This window comes from Octopus bimaculoides, chromosome 24 (genome assembly GCF_001194135.2).
Source record: "Octopus bimaculoides isolate UCB-OBI-ISO-001 chromosome 24, ASM119413v2, whole genome shotgun sequence".
Taxonomy (NCBI): domain Eukaryota; kingdom Metazoa; phylum Mollusca; class Cephalopoda; order Octopoda; family Octopodidae; genus Octopus; species Octopus bimaculoides.
The window spans coordinates 2,057,043-2,076,369 of record NC_069004.1 but is presented as its reverse complement, the minus strand read 5'-3'; the positions used below and the strand labels follow the sequence as shown (position 1 = coordinate 2,076,369).

The window sequence follows — 19,327 nt, the reverse complement described above, 5'->3', positions numbered from 1 at the left end:
ACCCCTCCCTCCACTTTTCAGCTACGGGCCATACGAATCTGCAAAAAAAAGTCAAAATTGAAGTCCCTGCAACTCCTCAGTTGTTGAAAGCACTGTACACATTTCATGCATACAAACATAACCTTGCACACACAAATAACCATTTATATAAAATAACATAAAACGTAAGTGTAGTGGAAGCTCAGATTATAATCATAAAGTCAATGATATTGTGCAAATGGCTACCATCAGTTGTGCAAATGACTCAACGACCAGTTTTTATATCTTTGCAGGTTCCAGCCATCTTTTGGATACATTGCATTCTGTTGCCTTGGCTACATTAAAAATATCAAACTTTGAGTTTCCATTATATTTCATTATGTTTTATTTCTTTTTATCTCTAGGTGACTCTTTTAAGACCTTTGACTACAAGCAAGTGATATACACAACAGACAAAATGGTGAGCTGGCAGAATCGTTGCTGTGCTGTGCATTTTTAATTGGCGTTGATGAAGCAGCCCACCACATAGTTTGTTCCTTGCTGTCGCATGGTAGCTTGTGTCCCTCAACCCTCAATGACCGTGGAGCTATGCCAGCAGAGCATAAGCTCCTGGTAGGTATTCCCATGCTGGACATGGCTAAGGACAGCGACCAGACTAATAAGGACTACCTCTTCCCAGAGGTAAAAATGGGCCAGAAGCACCGAGGCCATTTCAAAACCAACAAGCTAGGAAAGGAAGGTCACTTCTAATCTAAAAGCCCAGAGCCCAGAGCAGTGGAGAAAAGCTGTCAATGGCCTGCACTTCATTGGGAGCAATGGGCCTAAGTAATTGATAAAGTAACAGCTTTCTAAAAGCTCAGATTTAAATTATGAATTTAGGTATTATATTGTAGTGACTACAATATTGCTTGTTATTTTAGAAGTTTTGTTATTGTATATTGCTGCTTCAAAGCATGGGAATACCTAGCAAGGGCATAAGCAACCAACGAATGGATTAGTCATGCAAGAATGTGTACAGATTGATTGAGAAGTTCAGTTCCCGACCACATGGTTCTGGATTTGATTCCAATATGCAAGCATCTTCATCAGCTGCCTTCTGTCAAAGCCTTGAGTTGAGCAAAACTTTGTGAATGGAATTTGGTAGATGGGACTACTACATCCTACAATAGTTCCTTTGTGGTGAACTCCTTCAGGGAAAGTGGATGGTTGTGAAGTAAAGGAAATGGTTATGGTGCAAGGAGTGCTGAAAAGCATCTCTGAAAGGACTGCAGCAAGTTGACAGGTGAAGGACTGGTAGATGAGGATGAAGGACTGTTGTCGGTGTTGGCCAATATGTTTTCACCATTGGTCCTTGTGCATGTCGTGTCACAGCAACAGACAGATATATGTAAAAGACGTGTACACAAGTGCTATAATCCATGCCTTAAGTGGACTTGAAATAACGGTGGAAATGACCTGATGGTGTAATATTTCTGTCACATGACTGGAATGTTAAGGAGTTTATGTTTCGTCTACTTCTAGCAATGAAGTATCAAACCAATGTTTTGTATGTTAAACTAGGACTGCTCATGGAACGTAAGAGGAAAATATATATTCTACAGGAAAATCCTATATACTAAGTGAAAAGTCTTGTTGTTGTCATTGTCTCTGCCCACTACACTACTTAGTTTTTGATGCAGTCTGGTCAGTTAGTGACCTCTTGACCCAATATAAATTTCTATTGTGTAATATATTTTGTACCTCCACACATACTTACACAGATTGGAGCAGCTGTAGTCAACTGAACTGAATACAGTAAATATTTCCTGCAGATCAATGGTGGAATAATATGCAAAACTAATGACCGTTCAATGTGTTACCATCTGTGCCACCCTTAAAGATTTGATAATGATTTCACAATAAATTGGATTTAAATAATAGTAAATAATAAGAATAGTTTCAAATTTTGGTATAAGACCTGTAATTTTATGGACTGAGGGTTATATATTTTATGATTTAAGTTTTCAAAATAACTAAGGATTAAAGCTAAACAAAGTGCCATATTATATATCTGAGAGGATTAATAAAGTTTGTTGATTAGTTATCATTAATAATGCTCATGCAACATCTTCCAATAAGTAAATCAATTCTAAAAATGTCCTGTGCCAACATCACATAAAAAGCACCTGTACCAGCACCTCATAAAAATGCACCCATGTTGGTACCACATAAAAAGTACCCAGTACACTCAGTAAAGTAGTCGGCATTGAAAAGAGCATCCAGCTGTAGAAACTGTGCCGAAACAGATAACTGGAGCCTGGTGCAGCCCTTCGGCTTGCCAGCTCCTGTCAAACCATCCTACCCATACCAGCATGGAAAATGGACATTAAATTATGGTGATGATGCTTCCCGAGTGAAGCATTGCTAGTGATATATGAAGATAGTCTTTCAGTCAGGTTTACACTCAAGGACTGATCTTTCAGTGAGATTTATACCAATTCGCCAATATGTTCACCAAGTAATAAAGATAACTGCTAATACAGATATTCTTTAAGGTAGTGGTCCTGTGCACTGAAGGAGACCGAGGGTTAAAATGATTAGAGCTAAATATATAATGTATTATGTTTAAAAATTTAAAAATTAATTAAGAATAAGAGTCTAGAATTAGCAGAAATAAAATATGATACTAATTATGCAGTAAGATGCTAAATTTTTATAAGTGGAGGAGTAGATAAGGTGTGAGGATAAAAAGGGATTAGGGTTAAATATATAATGTATTATATTTGGCAATTAAGGACATTCTAAAGGAGCAAGTGAAATGTAAGAAATTATTAATTTTTATAATGAATGTTTGGGGAAACAATAGTCCATTTAAACAGTTAAAGAATGGGTGTTAAGAATTAGCAGAGATTAAACTAATTAGAGTCAGCAAAAAGTGGAATGTAATACCGGTGATGTAATTGGATGCTGTTTTTTTAATATGTATGAACTGTAAGAAACGTATAATGAGGAACGGAAATAGACAATATCTGAGAACAAAGAATGTCTTGCAACAAGAGACAAGCATAAGATGTATTGAAGTTGTGTTACATAAAAACATATGGAAAAGAACTACATTCAGAATTGTACATGCATTTATTAGATGGCATTAGCAATAATGTTGCTGAGACAGAGTTTGAATAGCTTTGAACTCTCCCATCTAGTTTTATAGGAAGCTTAAGATATATGCTGGAGAGGACAAAGGATGCTGTGACTTATGGATGTCTTAATCCCTTCATCACTTTTACTTGCAATGCTAAATGAATCAAGATGTAAGCAGAGCTTTTTCCCAGGACAGTTGTACATTGACAGACGCAACTTAATTGTAAGAGTTTTTCCTTTCAAGGTTTCCGAGTTGTTCGACCTAATAACTAAATCTCACATATTTCAACCAGCTTGCTGTGTCATGAACACAACTGACTGGCAAGAAAAAGAGCTATAAAATCATCCAGCACATTGTTTGGTTTTCTTTAAATCATATGAAATATGACACCAAAAATTTTATAAAAAACTTGAGCGAATCATCAGTCATTTTTATGTTAGCTTTGCCCTTCTGGCAAAGGTTGGATGAGACTTCTTGCCCTGACATCAATAAAGAAAGTACCAGCTTTGTCCTGGTGCAGCTTTCACTTTATCTTCTCCTGTCACATTCTGAATCAAGATTGAGACAACAAAGAGTGCTTATGTCTGCTCACGACTGCATAGGTACCTAAAACAATCAACAACAGCATGGTACAAGCTAACAAATTGTCTTTGGTTACCAAGAATCTTAGAAATATATACACAGTATTGAAACGATAATACTAAGTTACTGACTGATGTTTTAATTATTTTGACAAGTATGGAAGATAACTAAAGACATGTTTCAATACACTTAGTCCTCCTCAGCAAATAAATTTCACTACACTTGCATTATTAATAATGAGAACCATTAAGAACAAGTGCAATATGTTACACAACTAAGTATTAAAATTTAGTGTAGGTTGCTTACTCAGAGACACCACCTGTATGAAAAAACAATAGTTAAGTTAGTGTTAATGTATCATATTTGCAAAGTATGAAAAATCTGATTACAATTACTTATGATACAATTATTTTCAATAACTTGTGCATATGTGCTTCTAATTAAATTCTTAATGATGATTTCTCCTTAGTGCATAATTAGTTTTAATTTAATTCTCTATGTTTATTATTTTTAATAGAGCTGTTTTAGTTTGGATGACGACAGTCAATGGAAGAATTTTATTTTTGTGCAATGACTAGTAGCATTTTGTTTTTTTGCTTTTTTATTTTTTTCCATAGCGAAGTATTATTGTATTTTGATCTCATTTTTCGCTAACAAACCTCCAATCATTGAAAAATGTAGAAGAGACAGAGGCGAAATTGTGCGCCGAAGAAGTTTACAACCACAGGATTTTGACTTCATTCTCATTGCACGGTGCCTTGGAAAGTGTCTTCTGTTATAGTCCACTGACTTATGAATAAATCAATGGAAACTGTACAGAAGCCATCATATACAGGCACCTTTTAAAATTATTAACAAAGTGCAGACATGGTTGTGTGGTTGAGAAGTTTGCTTCATAACCACTAATTAGTTTCAGGTTCAGTTCCACTGTGTGACACCTTGGGCAAGAGCTTTCTGCTAAAGCCTATTAATGCCTTGTGAGTGCATGAAGTAAGTGGAAAATGTGTGGAAGCCTCTGTCGTCTATATATATATATATATATATATATATATATACACATGAGAGAGTGCTGAAAAGTTCCTGGTTTGGGGTAAAAGAAATTACCAGAGGATCAGTGAATTATGATTTTATTCGACATATTCCCCTTCCAGATTCACACCCTTATCGAAGCAGCCCTTCAGTTTTTCTATGCCCTGTAAAAGAACTCGGAAGGTTGGGCTTCCAACCAGGCCTTTTGCAACACCCTTAAAGTCAGGAACTTTTCAGTGCTCCCTCATGTGTGTGTGTGTATACGAAGGAGTGCTGAAAAGTTCCTAGCTTTGGGTAAAAGAAAATACAGGAGGATCAGTTAATTATGATTTTATTCAACATATTCCCTTCTCAGATTCACACACTTATTGCAGCGGTCCTTCATTTTTTTCTACGCCCTGTAAAAGAACTCGGAAGGTTGGGCCTCCAAGCAGGCTTTTCACGATACCCCTAAAGCCTGGAAATGTTGAACAACCTCTCGTTTATGTATGTATGTATGTTTTTGTGTTTGTTCCAAAGCTTGGCAACCAATGAATAACACCGCTCTAGAAAAGAGATAATATAATACAACGGCCATGGGAAATTTCCGTGTCCATTCATATAAGAATCGAATCGATCTTTTCGATGGAAATATTACCCATTATCAGAGCGATTAGAATTTTGGAATCTGACGTAAAAATATATATACATTCGCTCTAGTTATACTCTAGAGTTATTTCCCTTGTGCCATTTATAAACTAGTTTTCGCACTAAATTTTTTGGAGTCGAACGTTCAGCTCGAAAACCAGAATACATTTATTTTTAGCTTTCTTTTACTCAACACCACAGTAGCTCTATGGACTGTCAGTCCAGAAGTTCCCTTCTATTTGTCTTTTTTTCTTTTCTTTTTTTAGGCAGGTTCACCATTCCTCGCCAGTTTGCCAGGTCTGTCGCAATTGCACCATAATACTTATTTTTGCTACCTGAATGAACTACAGTAGCGTGAAATGAAGTGTTTGGATCAAGAACACAATGCGTCACTCGATCCAAGAATCGAAACCACAATCTGACGGTCACGAACCAACACCCGTAACCACTAAGCTACGCACCTACACAGGATACAATAATATTTATTCAAAATTCATTTTAATTACTCTGCAGCCTAATTTTTTTTATATAGTAAAATAGTATTGTCATAGAAAAATATCATAATATAGAATATAAGATGACATGATATTCATTGTTATGGTTGCAACAATTTTTGTTGTTGTTTTTTTTTATCCCAGTTGCTTACAAAACTCCCGTGTACAGTGTTATGGCTGTGTTTTCAGAGGGTTTACCTTAATCACTAAAAACAATAATTGCTGGGGTTGGTTTGCTTGACAAAACCCTTGAAAGTGTTGCTCCAGTATGGCTGCAGTCCTGTGACTGAAACAAGCATCACGTAGAAAGCAAAGTTCAAGAGAGTGTACTGTCACCACTGTAGCGTATTCACAACTGGGGCTGTTACTTTATTTGCCTCTGTTCTCCACTCAACCATGAAATTTAGTACAATTGCTGTTTCATGGTTGTGTGGGTGAGGAAGAACATTCAACCATGAAAGTATTTACTCCTAAAATAAGCATCAATCCATCAAATAGAAATGCAATATGATAAAATAGATTCTACTTTTATATTGAAATGTTAGATAAAAACGTGTGCTTGTAACTTTGTTATAAACTTAGCAGAGACAAATTTTTTACTAAGTAGGAAAGAAGACCTGACTACAGGAAAGTCTTACTGTATGGCTGTGGTATAGCTAGAGTATGTGTAACCTGGGGCACTTGAGCTTGCAATCCCCACCCCTTATACAGGCTTATACAGCAGACCTAAAAGTGCTGCTCCCATAAAAGTATTATTCAGGGTGGGCCACCTTTATGCTCCTTCCAGCTATGCTACAGATTTATGGCCACACACGGTCCTTATTTTTTTTACTCCTTTTTTCTTTCTCAACATTGAAAGGACGCTGTAGCTTTCTGGAACAAAGATGAAGTATCTTCTTACAAAATGAGAGGCAACAGTTATGGATTCCAAGTTTTGTCGCCATTCTTACTCAACTGATCAGCTGCTGCCCATCTTAAGCAAGGCAACCACAGGATAAAAAGGTGGATTCACTACAGTCTTCTTGTTTCTTTTCAATAAAAAAGCTTAGTGTTTGTGCTTTAAAGAAAGATGTAAAATAATACCCCCTAAAAATTCTCTCTTATACTAACCCTCATTTAACTTGAGGGTACAACCTGACACCTCATCACCACTATCGTATCTCTTGCTTTCCAGTTGGGGTATCCAAATATCTCCTCAGCTGTAAGACACCTGTTTCCTGACCCCTCTATCCTACTTCAACCCCTCAATTCCTGGCATAAAGCCACCTCCCTCAATTCTACACACCCACTGAGTTAAAGGGGTTTGTCTTGTAAGTTACTTGGTGCTGCGAAAAAGCACCCAGAATACTTTGTAAAGGGATTGGCGCCAGGAAGGGCATCTAGCCATAGAAACAATACCGAAGAAAATTGGAGTTCCTCAGCTCATCATAGTCCTTTAGTTTGGAGGTTTCTGTCGAACCATCCGACCCATGCCAGCATAGACAATGGACGTTAAATCATAATGGTGATTACTTACATAGACACACACACACACACACATGAATATATACATAACTGTCTCGGAATGAAACTCTTTTCCCTTAAGCAACTACTATAGTATTTTCAACCAATTAGAAAAGTTATGAATAGTCTGCATTACGTATTAAGTTTTCCTCCCTAACCAAACGCACTTCCTATATAAATAATATAATATCCACTGCATAGGTTACACTCACACACACGCGAATGCACATACGCACACACACATATATATATATGTGTGTGAGTGTATAGACAGATAGAAAGGTAGATAGAATAGTCTTCCTCATACTTCCTTATATCTTTTCTCTCTCTCTCACATACATACATAGAGACACACACACTCTCTCTCTCTCTCTCTCACATACGTACATAGAGACACACACGCTATCTCCCTTTCTTTCCCCTTTCATATTTTACTCTTTTTCTTTTCTTCTCTCTTTCTCTCCCATTCTCCCTCACCAAAAAAACAAAAAACAAAAAAAAACTCACAAGCGTGACTTCCTCCCCCTCCCTCTCTCTCTGCCTCTCTATCGTCGTAACGACGAGAATCCCGACGTTAATCTCGCCACTGTCCTGTTCCTCTCTTCTCTCTTACTCGCCATTTTGTCGAAGCTTTCACATTGTTTTTTTTTTTGGACTCTTTCCCGCCTCATAACTTCACTTCTATGGAATGCCTGCTCCAGCCGATCAACACTTTATTCAACATGTCCAGATATCCTGCGGAATATTACATACAGGTTCGCTGCTGATACTTAATTCTTATTCAACTTTCATGTTTTCTTTAACCAATGGCCTCCCCCTCCTCTCTATGTTTGCAGCGTAAATTGCAATCTGTGTCTCTCTGTGTCTCTGTCTCTTGTCTTTCTTGGCCACCGTTGGTTGTTGTTTTTGTAGTTATTGCTTTTTTTTTTTAATGTATTGATCTAGTTCTTGTTTTATAAAATTTTGCTATCCTCCCGATTACACTTTCAGTGTATATAGATCGCCTCGTGCACCACATATGTGGATGTTACTGGACGTGTACCTGCTATATATATATATATATATATATATATATATATATATATATATATATATATATATATACATACACATATATACATATATATACACGCACACACATACATATACGTAAAACAGTCATAATCATACACACACACACTATATACACTACTAACACACGCACACATACTGTATATATACACACTATTAACACACATGTATATATATATATATATATATATATATACACTCATATGATAGTTATGCGTGTGCACACACACACGCACACACACACACACATATATATATATATATATATATATATATGTGTGTGTGGCTCAAACACTAATGACACAGATTTTAATACAGACATACGCATTTATATACACATGTAAAAGAGAAAGTATTATATATATATGTGTGTGTGTATGTGAGTAACTTATTACGTTATCCACCCTGAGTAATGAAGACATAATCACCGATATGTCACCGTCGTTTAGTGATTGCCTTTTTATATCTACTAACAACGGTGATTATTTTTTTTTTTGTTTCCTTTTTGATGTTGACGGGTTTCACGTTTCTCCATTCACCTGAAGCTTTAACAAGTTACTTGACATGGATGATAGCATCGGATTCATAAGCTACTGCAGACAATAATATATAACTTGATATTTCTTCAATTGCTAAATAGTTCGTAACTAGACATGAATGGATCTATATATACATTTAGGTATATGTCGATAGATGGATCTCTTTATTCTAAAACCTCTCCTTGTTCAAAATGGCTCTCTACTCAATTGACATAGCAACAATGCTTAGACTTTATATTATTGTCATGTCTAGTGGCGGTTAAACATTATTAACACACAGCCAGTGTGGAGTCCCTTTCGAGGTCTTCCTCGATCAACCCTTTGTTTTGGCTGGAAGATTGTCGGTATGTAACCTCATACTTGAAATAAGATAACTGTTCAGTTTCCACCGTAATCTATTGCAAGTGATTACATAATTATTAACCTCGGCTCATACTTCTACTTTGTCCAGTTCGGCCTTCTTTCAGAAGTGTCAGTTTCAAAACCGGAAGTGACCTCCGACGACTGCCAGCAATGTTCACTTTCACTATAGGATAGGTAGCAAGAAGCTAAATGTGGTTCATTAAAACGTTTAGGGTCATTAATTATACACTGTAGAATTATTTAAACCATTTCAAATTCATTTCACAAAGGTCATTTGGGATTTTGGCATCGAAAGTTAAATAATTCTCCAAGAACGCATCCAATTCACTTAAATGAGATGCTTTTCCATCCCACCTCCCAATCTTCCCCTCTGTTGAACTAGTCTTCATGCTTCCTCTTACGTATTATTATTATTATTATTATTATTTTAATGGTTTACTGCTTTGTGAACTTATTTGTTAGTCCTGTAGTATATTTCATATTCTCGTTGAACAAATTTCCTCTATCCGTCACTCTTATCTCGTTCCTCAGCAACTTCCTTTCCGTTCATATTTAGGTCCTTATTTCTCCCCGCCCCCGTCAGTCATATTACATTCCTTTGCAACTTCTTCCTCGTTTAAAGACTGCAGGATTTCTCCAGTAAGGCGGAACAAGACTTGTTTTCGAGCCCCGGAAGGCAGGAATTCTTTTTTTGTTTTTGTTTGGGAGGGGCCCCACAAATAGTTACTAACCCGTTCTTGGCGCTCCGGGCCCAGACTAATGTATCAGCTGAACCTCCCCCCTTATAAGTCCTGTTCATATCGTAACATCTGGGTCGTGGTTTTGATTATCATTTTCGTCATCATTATTTAACGTCCATGTTCCATATTGGAATGGGTTAGATGGTTTGGCAAGATCCGACAAGTCCAAGGATTACATCATACTTCAATGTCTGCTTTGGCATGGTTTTTATGGCTGGATACCCTTCCTAACGCCAACCACTTTACAACGTGTATTGGTTGCTTTTGTCATGGCACCAGCACTAATGAGGTCATCATGTAGTTTGCAAGACAATGAACCCTGAGGGAAGTGGATTTAGGCTAGCAAGCGAGGGGCTGAAGTATGAGAGATGGGGCCAGAGCAGAGCAGGTTTCTTGCTGCAGAAGAGTTACATAGCAATTCACATTTTAGAAGAGAGGGTGGGAGTGAACGGGTTGGAACTGGAAAGATATAAAAATCGTGATGAGGTGTCCACTCAGACACAAATGAAACTCTGTTAGTCTACTTGTGATTCCACTAACACCTCTTGTGTATCCATGACTTTCCTGGAGATACCAGGACTGTCTTCTTTCCTACGTATTAAAATTTTCATCTTCACTAAGTTTACCTTAAGGCCTCTCAATTCTAGGTAAAGCTTCTATTTTTGGAATTTTCACTTTAATTTCCCTAATCACTGTATCAACCAGGCTATCAGATGTTGTTGTACACTGCTGATCCCAATGCGCTTTTTCGCATTGCAGCTTTCAAATGATGGCATCCCCTTGAACAAATTTCCATTCCATTACAGGGTTATTTATGGTTGAGTGAATTGAAGCAACATAAAATGAAGTGTTTTGCTCAAGGACCCAATGCACTGCCAGTCTGGGAATTAAAAACCATGATTTTGTAGCCATAAGTGCAAAACCCTAGCCACTAGGCCACACGCTTCCACCCAATAAGAAGTAAAAATTAAAATCTCTTTATAAGTATTAATTTTCATTTGGTGAAGAATAAAGAATTGGCTTTCTGCCAATGCTTCTGTTTGTGCTGGAGAGGAAATGTGTATTATCTAGGGATTAATCATTGACTAGTGGACAGCATTTTTGATTTTGAGTAACACCCCATTATAAACAAGACAGTCACAAAGACAACAACAGACTTGTACAAAAGTATTCTAACTTCAATGGAGATGTCACAATCTGGTTGTGGCAGTGAAGATATGGAAGTTGTCTTGTAAGTCTTCTCTATTATTAACTTCTGTAGCTTGGCCGCACTCGTTGTCTTCACCTCACTGCTAGGTTCCTATGTTTGTATTGGTTGGGCAGAGCTTCTCTAGCACAGTGTCTCGCTACTTCTTTCAACTCATTGTTATCTCCTTCGTGGGGTTCAGCATCCTGAGATTATCCTCTTTTGCAGTTGTATTTCACCTTAATTACTTGGCACTTTTTTTGTCATCCTTCATATGCCTCATGTCCACATGAACTGTGGCTTCTCACAGCTCATTCATTCTGTTGTTCATACACATTAATTTTTACACATTCAGCAGAACATATTCACTTCGTTTCTTTCCAGCCTTCTCAAATACTTCACATTCAGTGTCCATATTTAATTATCATGTAACATCACACTTCAGACACACATGCATCATATGGTCTGCTCTTTACACATAGAAAGAATTTTCTTTTCACCAAAACGGGAGGGTTTTGTGCAACCTATACCAACAATTAAAGGGAAAAACATTGATCTGAAACCTATAGTTTGCACCCATCAACTAGTGACAGATGTTGCTTTCCTGCTCATAAGACGTTTTTACTATAGGTATAAGGCCTGAACTTTTGGAGGAGGGTTTTGTTGATTACATTGACTTCTGTGCTCAACTGATGCTTATTTTCTCAACCCTGAAAGAATGAAAGGCAAAGTCCACCTCAGCAGAATTTGAACTCAGAAAAAACTGGAAAAAATGCTGCGAGGCATTTTGTCTTGTACGCTAACGATTCTGCTACCTTGCTGCCTTCCTACTCAGAAAATTAAACTTTTTACATGCAAATAGTGAACTACATTAAGGGGTGAGGGTCACCATTAACTGCAGCCAGCCTTCTGGGGTCTGTTCACTTCATATCTCAACTAAATATATACTGTCCTTACCTTTGCTGGGAGATTGAATATGGAATCCTTTCTGAAGTCAGTCCAGTTCATATCTCAACCAAATATGTACCCTTTGCCTTGGCTAGAGAATCAACTATATATATATATTCCTGGTACTTTGAGATAACTAAAGAGTTTGCTCTATAATCCGTTGTTGTGGTGATTACACATTTATTAACCTCAGCTCATGCCTCTATTTTTATTCAGTTCAAACTTGTTTCAGAATTGTCAGTTTCAAAACCGGAAATAACCTGATGAATGCCGGCAACATTCACTTTCACTCTAGGATAGGCATGAAAAAGCTACATGTGCTTCATTAAAATGTGTACAATATTATAAACTATCTACTGTAGACATCTTAAGAATTTATTAACTTTCAAGAGAGGGTGAAATACTTCCTTTTTGGAACAGTGGATCTCGAAGCACATAAAGCTATGAGTAACATTGTGTAAACATTGAATTGAAAACCCTTTTTGTGGGTTTGTGTTCCATGGGAAGCCTTTGAAAAAGGGTTTTCAAACCAGTATGTAAATGCTATAATTCATGTGCTTTGAGATCCACTGTTCCATGAAAGAATTATCTACTGCAAAATCACAGAGAGCATTTCAATTATGTTTAAACAAAAGTCATTGGAGATTTCAACTTTGAAACCTGAGCTACACTATGAAAGCACATCTAATTCATTTAACTAAATGGGGAAAACCTAAACCTCGCACTCCCACTTATGATTTGTAATACAAACAGCACCGAGTGATAACTACTGATTGAAACCTCTGAGTGCAAAGAGGAGCTTGGAGCTCCCTTAAAAATTTGAATTTGTCAGTGGAATTGAAGTGGATAGAGAACGGTATCAGCTTAGCTACAGTTTCTTTTCAAAATATCCTGTTTATAACAACTTGCAAAATGCATTATTAGAGTGTGCTTTAACATCCACAGTCGTTTCTGTCTCCCTACACTCTTGCTAAGAATGTTAAATCTACCTGCTTCAGTCCTGCTGATAAGATTACACAATCAGAGCTTCAGCTAAGTTAAGTGCTTAGTAACTGGACTATTCCCTCAAATACATTGCCCACGGCTCTGTTATACTCTTCCATTTTGGTCTACTGGAAGTCTTGGCTGTGTGGTTAAGAAGCTTGCTTTACAACTACATGGTTTCAGGTTCAATTCCCACTGTGTGGCACTTTGGGAGTGTGTGTTCTACAGTAGCCCTGAGTTAGCCAATACCTTGTGAGAGAATTTGGTAGACTGAAACTGAAAGAAGCCTATTAGTATATATATATATATATGTGTGTATGTGTGTGTTTCCCTCCATTCCACTGCTTGACATCTGGTGTTGGTTTGTTTATGTCCTTGTAACTTACTAGTTCAGCCTTAGAAACTGTTAGAATAAGTACTGGTGTTGATTTGTTTGACTAAACACCTTGAAGGTGGTGCCCCAGCATGGCCGCAGTCTAATGATGACTGAGACAAGTAAAAAGATAAGCTGTTGCAGATGTTTCACGCTAGAGAGATGTTTTTTTCAAATAGAATTTCTCCTCTGTTCTCTCCTTTCATTTCATACATTGACTGGTTGCCCAAGTTTTCCAGCCACAATTGCTTATCAAACAAATATTTGCAAAAAAAAAAAAATTAAGCTGATTGCCTGACCTGAATCGGTTCAGGCAATTATCTCATTGCAGTGGCAATTGCAGTGGCTCTACGGTGATTAACCTTAATGATTTACTCAAATCTGTTGCCAACAATGCACGATTTGCTCAACCTGCTAGAAAGAGCAGTCAGATTCTCCTCGAGCTGGACTCTATCGTCTTAAACAAAAAATAAAAAGAAAGGAAAACAATTTAGATGCTCTGTTTGAAAATATGCTAGGTAGGTCATGGCTAGACTGCTTTGATCATAGGGTTACTCAGGTATGTAAATATAAATGACCTGTAGGGACAACGTATTTTGTTATGCAACCAAAGTATATTAAATGTTTTTGTTAAACAATGATTGTTCTTTTTAAATCATTGACTTAACATTGCCACTCTGGGGTCATCTTCAGTTCAGAACAAACTCTGCAGCTGCTGATAATCAAGTGTGGCTACAGATTGCTGACAGGCTGCCATCCAAATACTGAAAGTCTCCCTTGTTTAGGTCTTCTGCTAGTCTTAAACCCTTTTAGCATTCAGATTACTCTGTCACACATAATGTTTATTTATTCACATTGTCATGGATTAGTCTGCCATTATCTCACAGCTTTGAGACAAATATTTTGCCTGCTTATTTTTATTATTGCTGTTGTTTCGTTTCAGATCAATTCCTCATAAAGATGTTCCATTGGAGTTTACATTAAAATAATTTTCTAGGAAAGCAACTGCCCCATGTAAATACAACCAGTTTTTATACCATTACTGTATTTTTAAAAATAATTGTATTGTATTAGGAAAAAAAAAAATATTTCCATATCATATATTAATCATGTGTGACTTCTTTCTTTGTCTGTGTGACATGTAACAATTCTGCATATTCTGCTGTGATTTCTTTTACCAATTCATTAGCGAAAGTGTTTTACAATCATTCTCCTATATTAACAAGAATAATAAGCAAGTTGTTCTTCATTTGAATATTTGCCTACTGTGATGACAAATGCTTTCTTGGTTGGATACTCTTACTCGATTTTCATTTAAGAATGGAATCTTGTTGGCAAAGCACATTTTGTAGCAAGTGTAGTTTTGGCTGTAATATGGTTTGAAGTTTTCAGAATACTGCTCTGATCTGCCCATTTTGACCTCAGTCTTTGTGCCTTATGGTTTGAGTGGAAAGTACTAAAGATCATTTTGAGTGACAGGCAGTGGTAGTAGCCAGGGACGATGTTTTTCGAAAGGCATAAATAAACTTTTCCCTATCTTTGTGAAACCTCATGTCTATGTAAGAAATCCTTAAATATTAATCTGTGTTCATTGAGAAAATAACTTGTGTAAATGTTTCACTGTTTCCATTGCTTTAATTAAACTGAAAAGAAAGAAAACAAAACCTACCAGTCTAGTAAATGCAGTACATTTAAAATGGATGTCTATGTATACATTATGTATGATGTATAGATGACTGTTCTAATTTAATACTATCTCAATTGCATATGTAGGATTTTTTTTCAACTGGGCAGCAATTCACAACATCAGTGAATGGTTTATTCAATTTCTCCTGTATCTGACTGCAAGAACATGCTATTGAAAAGCCCCAACAAAGCTGAAATGCAATTGTGTCTCTTGCTGGCCACCACTGGGATAAATTTTCATCTCCCTCTGTTATTTATTTTTTGAACATTGTACTTCTATCAGAGAGGTTACTTGTGGGCAAATGCCACAATAACTGACCTATCAACCGTTTCTATACATTATGACACACACACACACAGCTATTTTTAATTTAATACTGTCTCAGTTGTGTATACTAGACGATATATTTATCTAATCAAATCTTTCATGACTCATTGTTTTTAATAGACATAATAGTCATTAATGTAGTTTCAGAATGGGTTTTTTTTTAAAATAGGAAAGCGGGGCTTCAGCTATCCTTGAAGAATAAATGTAGCTTGGTATTGTTTTCAAATGTGGTGGACCTTAAGTTAGGTTTCCAACATAAGATACATTTGTCCTCAAATAAGCCGCTATCTTTTACGTTCAGTGATTTACAAAGGATATTTATAATGTACAGTAAAAGCTCATTTTGTAATGATTGTTTTGCTGTACCTTAGAATATCATGAATATAGGCCTTCATTCTTAAATTAAATAAAATAGAAACTTCAAGTCCAGCATTTTACTATAAGTTCTTTGAAGCGATGTCGGCAAAAATGTTGCTACAATCAGTTCAGTAATTCTTTCTGTATATTGCTTGGAAAAAAAAAAAGAGATAATTATGCACTTTTAGGAATGGATGTTGATGTGAGTGAGACTACTACTGCTGTTGGTGTGTCATCTTAACATGTATTTAATTGACTTGGAAATAAACAGTTGTTAGCCTGTTCCACAAACATAAATATGTTCATTGAAAAACTATATATTGTATATATTTTTGTTGAAAGAAATTTTTTGTTTTGTTCTTTTCTTAAGATAACATAGTTAATGTAATGTAATTGAGGTGCTGAAATTTAGCTTTGATTCAGAAATGTAGCATTTGCTTTTTAAACGAATATAAAAAAAGAAATGTAATAATGAATTACTGTATTGCTGGTTCTAGATACCAATGACTTGTTAAAAATTGCAGCATGTGTAAATCCGTTTAGTCAAAGGTTTAGTAAGGACTCCCCCCACACTCTGACCCACTTGCTGATAATTCTATAAACACTCATTCCTATGAGGTGGGGTGGTGGTGGTTGAGGTGGAGTATGGTGTGGGTGTGAGAGCAGGTCGGCTGTGGCTGCCTCTTGTCTGCTGGTTTGGAGATAAGTCGGTTGTATGAACGGGGACAGTGTGGCACAATTGAGCTTTAGCATTCTGGCTTAGAAAGGAAGAAGTAGGGGAATAGGTGATGGTTAGATTTGGCATGAGTGGAATGGAAAGAAGTGAAGTCAAAGGAAGAATAGGGGCTCAGCAGATAAAAGACGGACACGGAGAGGATGGTGTGGTCCAGAGAAATAGAGATGTTCAGGTGATGAAGATGATGGGGTTGAAGTGTAGGGCCAGGTTGGAAGGGTTGATGGAAATGATGAAGGAATTGAGCTGTAAGAGAGTTGATGTTGATACGACCAGCAAGGTAACCACTGTGGCTGTAGGTTGGATCCAGTGAATTGGAAGATTTGGGTTTGAACATGACTAACAAGCAGGTTTGTGTAATTAGGGCCTACAGTAGACCCCATAGCCACCCTTGAGTCTTTTGGTAGAGATCTTGGACCTCATCATCAATACCCCTCCCCCTTTCACTCATCTTATATGTTGAACTATGATAGAAGTGGCCTTTACTTTTATTTCTGGAAGTAGATTCTAATTCTTGTCACACTTTATAGTCTGTTTGCTTTCATTTACATTGCTGTGTACTTGTACAAATCTGTCCTAGCATTGCAAAGCCTCGGTTTATCTTCTTTTGTGGTACTCAGGTGCTAGTCTGTTGGGGGGGGGGGGTTTATTTGAAAAATAACCAAATACAAATGAAATTAAAGTCAGTTGTATCAAAGAAAAGAAAGAGGGCGTGGTTAGTGACTTCATTTTTTTACTATTTGTTGAGGGAGATTTGGCTGTTCTTTCTACGAGGTGCAACGACTACAAATACCACATAAACATAAAGCATAAAGCAAAAGAAAAAAATAAGAAAGCGAAGTATAGAATAGCAAAATTGTTAAATGTCAAACGAAAAACTGAATTATCAGACGTCGAGTGAAAGTGTAGTTGTACTGAAAGATGTTGCTGCTATGCATAGACAGAAAAGAGACACCTTAGACTGCATCCAAAAGAAGACCACCCTACCGATTGGCAAAGATTCAGTCACCAACATGTTTCAATAAGTAGCTCACAGATGGTACTCTTTCTTCTCTCTGCTTGTTTTACTGGTAGTATTATGATGGCCTCTGGAGTATGAGATTTTCTTGGCTCTGCCTATCTGTTGTTGCTGATTCAACACGGACTTATTTGACATCACACATTTTAATGTTTCTCTCTTTATCAGAGTGAGTATCTTTGTCTTTTTCGTATGAAGAGAGGGAAAGTATTTATGTCGGTTGTGTTCAATTAATGAATTATAATTGGAAATATTTGTTGAGAGAAATGTATAAATTTTCCAGTGCATCATACTCACTGCCATCTCACAGTTTTCACGGGGTCTTAAATTTGCTGAATTCAAGTAAGTCTTTAGACTAGGCCAGGACAGAAATGTCAACATCGTCAATTGCATTGTCAATTCTAATAACAAGTATTTTTGAAATGAATTAATTTTTCAAACTGCTCTGCTTGATAGCTTCGTTACATAGATTAAATTGCCGTTTAAATATGTCACAATAAAATGAATCCTTGAACCTTGCATTCATATTAATATGCGAAAAAAAAACCAAAAAATTAATCTCGTGATTGAAATCAAAGCTAATCATTTTAAAATTTCCTGTACTTTGTGATCCTTGTTGTCTAGAAAAAGGATTTAGGTCGTGGTTTTTTAAAAAATTTTAAGTCAAATCTATCTGTCATATTTTACTTGTTTTAGTTGGACTTTGGTCATGCTGGGGCACTACTTTGACTTCAGTACTTATTTTGGAAGTCTGATGCATATTTTATTGGTCTCATTTACCAAACTGCTAAGTTACAGGGATGTAAACAAACCAACACTGGTTGTCAGGCAATGGTGGGGTAAAAAACAAACACACACTCTCTCTCACACACATATATAGGGTGCGGTGAATAAATTGTCGTCTAAATTATGCAAAAATGGAAATAACACTGACATTTTATTTTAACATATCTTTACCAAAGTTACATAAAAAATATCTTGAAATACTAAAGAGTAAATTTATTCAATAAAATTGCCATTAGCTTCAACCACAGTCTCCAGACGACTTCAGAATCTCCTGCAACTCTTCTGGACGGTCTCCTTGTTTAAGTTGGTGAATGCTGCCATAATCCTTGCCTTCAGTTCATCTTTGGTGTTGCAAGGAGTTTTGTTGGTCTCTCCCTCAACTGCGCCCCACACATAATAACGAAGGGCGTTGCAGTCTGGGGAGTTAAGAGCGATGTGGTCACAGAAATTGTCTGACAGCCACGACTGGATTCTCCTGCTTGTGTGGCATGGTGCAGAGTCCTGTGGCCAGACATAGGGTCTTCCAGCAGCCACCCTCTTGACCCAGGACAGCACTATCCCCAAACACGTGTTAAGTCTGAGGCTGTGTGGGAAGATGACTGGAGGCAAAACGTCGCCATCACTAGTGACTACCCCAAACACCACGATGTTGACTGGATGTTTGATTTTTATCACTTTCAAACAGGGGGGTGGCTGAAGAGCACGTACCCTCCCCCTCAAGAAAAGAAGTGTGCCCTTCTAAATAATATTATGCCTTTTTCTCCAGGAATTGTATTTCCTTCTGACCTTGTGTCCTCCCTTCAAAAAATCCCTGGGACTATACCTGTGATGTCAGATATGAAATGATATTTGATTGCTTAAACAGGTTTTGTATGTCTGT

At 36.9% G+C, this 19,327-nt stretch overlaps 1 protein-coding gene across 4 annotated transcripts in view; it reads left to right on the top strand.

Annotated features, from left to right (window-relative positions):
• Positions 1-7,879: 7,879 nt before the first annotated feature.
• LOC106883394 (serine/threonine-protein phosphatase 6 regulatory subunit 3) overlaps positions 7,880-19,327 on the top strand; it is a 52,063-nt gene continuing 40,615 nt past the window's right edge. For 2 of the 4 annotated variants that reach the window (XM_014934387.2, XM_014934386.2), the window contains exons 1-2: positions 7,880-8,090; positions 14,483-14,553. The gene's annotated coding sequence lies outside the window, so the exon portion shown is untranslated. The remainder of the gene's footprint in view (positions 8,091-14,482; positions 14,554-19,327) is intronic. The other 2 variants (XM_014934388.2, XM_014934389.2) reach the window with 2 other exon arrangements.